At 41.2% G+C, this 6,455-nt stretch overlaps 1 pseudogene; it reads right to left on the reverse strand.

The window, feature by feature from the left end:
* LOC120571229 overlaps window positions 1–6,455 on the reverse strand; it is a 50,376-nt pseudogene that overhangs the window by 9,555 nt on the left and 34,366 nt on the right.

Here is a 6,455-nt window from a genome sequence, read left to right on the forward strand (position 1 = left end):
ATTACTCCTGGAGTGGGACACACAGTGCTTAGTGTGTGTTTGAACCCCCACTGGGTGGTTTTAAACACTGTGTCCTCTGACTGACACACACACACACACATATGTATAAAAAAAAAAAAGAGGAAGGTGCAAGCTGTTTTACAAAAGATCCCGTAACAGCCAGTCATCTACCTCTGATAGGGTTTTATGGTACAGATTCTTTTTCTGGGGTTTGAGGAAATTACTACACACTAAAAATAGAAAATGCTAAACTAATCTGTGCTAGAAAAAGTAAAATGATCCCACCCAACCTTGTAGAATTATTTAGTTATTTACGAATTTCTAGCTATAGATTAATTCTGTTGCTCAGTTTGCGGTGTGTTACCTTGATGCAGAACTGGTAGTCTGTGGGAGCGTTGTGGAGCTTTCTTCCTGTGATGATGGTAAAGATGTTACTGTCCTCCAGATCTGACAGTAGCTGCAGGTGTCGGGGCTCCTGTTTAGTTGTGGGGAGGCAGAGAGAAAGGGATGTCAGCAACAACATAAAGAAAAAAAATGATAGACTGCTTTAAACTATAACTTTTTTTTTCTCCCTTTTTTTGATTTAAGTTTTGTTCAGTAAAAAAAAAAAAATAAGAAGTTGAGGTTTTCTTAGATGATACATCAAAACTTTAATGTTGCAACCACAAATAAGAATGAGAAACTTGAAAATTTACACACAAAAAAAAGAAGAAAAGTTACACAATCATCAACAATTTGATCTTCTTCCTACCAGTTTCAGAATCAACACAGCAGAAATTAATCACCTTGGATGTTCCTTTAGTAGAGTAGTAGAGCCCGGAACGTCGCAGGAACATGTAGAGTTTCTTCCAGGACCTGCGGCCAGGCTCCTTCACGTACAGATAGCCCTGGATCTCTGGACAGCTGCTGGAGTTCAGAAAGTTCTGCAAAAAACACACAAACAGCATCTATTGGGAACAGTGACGCAGGGGAACTGACTGTACACAACACAAATGTTTGTGTTTCATCCTACAAACTAGATGTTGTAAACCATTTAAACCATTTTAAAAAAAGGATTGTGTTTAGAGATCGCAGTGGAATAATACGGCAGGTTTTTGTCTATACTCCCAAAAATCTGGCATTAACAACACTGGGTGAATGTAATTAGCAGATTTCAGGAACTGTGTGTGTGCATGCATATTTTTGGACGACCAGATGTCCTAACAAAACATAAAAAATAAATTAAAAAAAATCCTCTTTAGGGAGAGCATTTTCCTGCTTTCACTTTTTCAGGGTGGCTACTTTAAAGTTAGGAAGGAGGTTTAGGACTATAATTAGATTTAGGATTAATTTAGTTAAGGGTTAGGTAATGAATCAAGTCATTACATGTGTGCTATTCAAGATGAACGTGTCCCTTCACTGAGTCATCGCCTCACCTGTAAGAGCTGTGACTGAGAGATTGAGCCATCAGACTCCTGACACCAAGCCACCATCTGCTCCGGAAAAAAGTTCTGGATGGAAAAACACACAGAGAGACCGACAATGAGTGAGAGAAGGAAGAGAGAGAGAGAGAGAGAGAGAGAGAGGCACTAGAAACCACTTACTGCATTTGCAAGCTCAGAGTGGGGTAGTGTTTCTCTATGTAGCATACGCCTCTCTTTCTGTGTGTGTGTGTGTGTGTGTGTATATATGTATATGTGATGAGCACAAGGACTCAGAGACAAAGTGGTGGGGCGAGAGAGGTAGAAGAGAGAGAGAGAGAGAGAGAGAGAGAGAGAGAGAGAGAGAGAGAGAGAGAGAGAGAGAGAGAGAGAGCACTCCAACCTGGGAGTAGATGCAGTATGATCTCACCCGCTGATGTAATCCCCTTTAGCAAGCAGCGCTACTCTTAGCGTGATTGACAGGCCGCAGCCAGCACTCTGATGTTTTACCGTGCTCATTACCACAGAGCTGAGGTCACCTGCTGGCTCTGACACACAACTAAATCACCACGGCAATAATGTCACCGTATACACGGCCAGAGCATGCAACAGTAGAGCCCCATGCTGAGTCCACATCAGCAAAAGATGCCACGCAAACTGGCTAACGCTGACTCGCTGGCTGTTACAGAGGCAGGTCTCTGTCCTTAAAATGAAGAACAACTTTTACATTTTATATTTTCGCAATCTTATCCAAACAGATTCAAAAGAGCGCAAAAGTAGAATTAGCATTCAGCTTCGACATCACCAGGAAGAAGACAGAAATGGGTAAACCAGTGGGGAACCCTCAGGGCCCTCAGAGAGGGCCGAAGATATTCTAAAAAAATAATATTTAAAAAGTCATCAGTTGTCATTTTTTTAATCAATTCGTAATTTGACAATCAACATCCAAACAAAATGTTTTTCAGAAAATAAACCCTTCAAATCTGCCTATTGTGTTGGAATGTGAAGGGTTAAATGAATTGTCGACCTATCAGAATATTGCTGCCCCTGCAGTTGCTAAGAAGAAGATGTTATGCTTTCAGCTCTGTGATTGGTGGTCCAGCTATACATTTACAGAGGGCCGAGCAATAGTTTCTAATGACAGACTTATTTCAAATAACAGTCTGACAATCATATCTTCACTCTAAATCGGCAGGCTTTGTTATCGCTAACTTTCTGAAAAGTTCTGCCTACTGTTGGGGACACCAATCACAAGCTAGCACCATCCAATGTTATACATCAATGAGTATGATGACAAAGTGCCAACATTATGCACATTTACTGTAATTTGCAATGACCATTTCCCCAAATAAACCGTAACATACATATACATTGTTGCTAATGGTCACTTGACTGTGCGCACGCTGTCATGATGTGTCAGCACATGAAAGTTAGTTGTTTTGTGTTGTAGAAGGGGGTGGGGCGATCATGCGTTTTATACCCCAACCTACTGTCACCATATTCTGCTGAAAGATACACAGCTTGTGTGATGATGCGATTATTTGTATGGAGGATATGCATTTTGCTTAGGAATTCAGCTATTTTTTTTTGTTGGTGTTAACTCTCACTCTCTCCATGCGGTTTGCTTGTTGAATTGCCAAGGCTGGACCAGCATCTTCATTTTTTTTTTCAGAGCTGGAATTGTCATAAATAACTTTTGCAGTACTAGGCTATAAGAGAGAGGACACAATAAGCTAGGCTGGTATTTTGCTTTTTTTCCCTGACTTCGCTACTGGGGTAAACTCACTAAACGGTTATGTACTCCGACAGAGATGGCTGAGAAAAGCTGTTATGGGACAATAAGGGGCTTTTATTAACTATAACAAATTATTTGTCAGACGTGACAAGGTATACATTTTTTTTAATAAATTGTAGAATTGATCCGTGTACATACTGTAACTACAGTAGGCTTTGTAGCTTGATGCAAAATGCATGATAAACATCGAATATTTTTAGCTATGCTAGCAACGTGTGGATGTTGGGCAGTCTGCCCACATCGTTGGACCAGCCTGAAAAAATTTGACAAATGTTGGATGGATTGCCATGCACACTTGCTACAAACATTCGCGCTTTCCTCAGGATGAATTTTAATCACGTTGGTGAGCTGATAATCAGATATGTTTTATTTATTTTTCCAATACTTTAGTTATAATCAAGTACTTGTATAACTGATAACATTCCCATCAGCCTCAGCCGTACTTTGTGTTTTGTGCTAATTACCAAATGTTAGCATGCTAACACACCAAACAGATTGTGAACATGGTAAAGCCCATGTCTGCTAAACATCAGCTATCAGCATCCAGAGGATATCAAATAAAACGAAGTGCTGCTTGGCACAACGTCACGTAAATTGTGGGAGTGCAGACTGCAGAGAACAGTTGCTAAAGACCAAGCTACTCACTAGCTTGAGAGCATTGACAAGCCCACCATGACGAGAGAGCAGTGGCAATGTTACGTGATTTGTTCGCTTCCAGTGGGTCTTCTCTGTTAGACTGGTTTCGTCTATCCTTGTGTTATATATATAAAAATCTAAGAATAGTGGCTGGTTTCAAATATTTTTGACATGATCTGTCCCTACAACAAAATACAATATGGTGACTATATATCAGTAGCAGTGTCATAACTAAGTCATTGGTTTATTACCACTTACTTGCCAAACCAATGACATCAGCCTCAGCTGTATTTTGTGTTTAGTGCTATTTAGCTAATGTTAGCATGCTAAGTCGCTGAACTAAGATGGTGAACATTATCCCTGCTAAACATCAGCATGTTAGCCGTGACATTTAGTGTTGTTCATGAGCATGTTGGCATGATGACATTAGCATTTAGCTGGAAGGACCGTTTGTACCAAAAAGAGCCTAAAAGAGCTGCTAGCGTGGCTCGTCATCTTGTTGTGACTATCAATGAAATATTATATTTCTGTGCTACAGAGTGTTAATCAGCCCACCTTGAAAAAATATTTCATTGGTGACACTAGGATTTTCTTTGGTTTAAAACAACCAAATTTAAAAGGTTTTAAATATCAGCAGCTCCAACCTCAAAATATCAAGGCTGAAAAATCGGCTGTGCCCCAGCTGTGTGTGTGGGTGTGTGGGAATGCGTGCTAAACCGAATCAGTCACAGAAATGACTTTTTAGGGATGCAAGAGACTCACCAGGGGGTTCCTGAAGAATTCATATTTGGCATAGTTCTTTCTGAAGAGGAATTTACTGTCGCTGCTCATGGAGGCTTGAACCTGAACCACCAGCTCGTGGTCCTCCAAACATCTTTCTGTATGAGGACACAGACGGACAGTGTTAGTCCTCAACTGGGTTATGTTTTCCTCAGGGATGTAACTGGAGGCAAACACAGACATCTTATAATCAGTGTAAACTGCTTTAGGGCTTACTCATATGTTAAAAATCACTAGAGTTCCACACTTTATCATTCATTCTTTTTCTTTTTTTTTTTTGGTACGATCTGCAACATAACAAGTAGCTCTTCTGCATGTATTTCCTCTCCCTTCATTTTTCTCTTCTCTTTTTAACATTGAAAGCATATTCTGAGATGTCCTTGTCAATTGGTATAAATTGGAAAGAATGAGTCTTTTAAGCAGTGAAAATAGAGATAACTGGCACTAAGCACAAACACAACACCAGTTCTACTGTTATTGTATACAATGACACAGCAATAAAACTACATGGCCTGTTACTAAGAGACGAGCAAGGGAATAAGAGGTTAAATGAGGAGGGGCTGTGAAAAGAAAAAGCACTGTGAGGCAGGGAGGGAGGAGGTGAAGGTGGAGAAGAGAAGTGATATGACATGGAGAGGGGGGAGGAGAAGGAGGAGGTGGTGGTTTGCAGGAAGATGATGTCATGTATTTAGGCTGATTGCTGAGAGCAGCGAAGCCATAAGCAAAGTACAAGCCACAGACAAACACACAACCACACATTAAGAGCTCACACAGGCCTAACCTGCTCACTGTGCACCACAGAGGCACAATTATTTTCTTTCTGTGTGTATGAGCGTGTGTGTGTGTGTCTGTTCAGCCCTCTTTCTTGAAGTTGAGTGTATACGATCTCAGAGTGAGGCAGCTTAGAAATATATAGTGACAGGATGGTCCAGTTCTGCATGGACACACACACACACACACACACACACACACACACACACACACACACACACACACACACACACACACACACACACACACACACACACACACACACACACACACACACACACACACACACACACACACACACACACACACACAATGATAGCAACTGGGGTTTAGCACTAAATCTGCCTTCCAGATTAACTCACAAAGTCTTGTTTAATTAAGACAAAAAATGCACACAGACACACACACACACACAGACACACACACATGTATGCTCGTACATATATTTTTGGTGAAACTGTAGTCATTTTTCTTGCTGAAAAAATATTCTGGCTACAGTTTAGGGTGGAAATGTCTGAGTTCTTTTTGAGTGTGTGTGTGCGCGCACACGCTGGTTGCAAGCAGGGGATTTTTTTTGTGAAAGGTTAAGGAAAGATTCATTGGCTGGGAAGGGTAGGGGCTCGTCCGACAGAGAAACGCAATTGGTTCCTTGCAGCTGGGGTATGACGCTTTAGTCCAGGCCTCTCCCTCCCCCCCCTTAATCTCTCCCTCTCTTTCTCTCTCTCGTCTCTCTCTTTTTCCCTTCCTCCCTCTCCTCACCTCACATTCCATCTCTCCAGTGCACCTTTTTCAGAAACGCAGATCAAGCAGCAAAGCACAAAGCAATCCTTTGACTCTAAAAATACAACTCGAGAGTAGGAAATTCTCACCAAGGACAAAGACAGACCCAGGAGGAAAAAAAATGAAGACATAAATAAAGCCTCAAACGGAGACACTGCAAAAGTGAAGAAGCAAAGCATGAGTCTTATGTTTTTGTTTTTCCTCTTCCCCTGAGCAAATTATTGGTAGGGAACAGGCATGTAAGCAGAACATGGAAAATGCTTAATCCTACAACCAACACACCTCCCTCCCTG

Source organism: Perca fluviatilis, chromosome 13 (genome assembly GCF_010015445.1).
Source record: "Perca fluviatilis chromosome 13, GENO_Pfluv_1.0, whole genome shotgun sequence".
Lineage (NCBI taxonomy): Eukaryota > Metazoa > Chordata > Actinopteri > Perciformes > Percidae > Perca > Perca fluviatilis.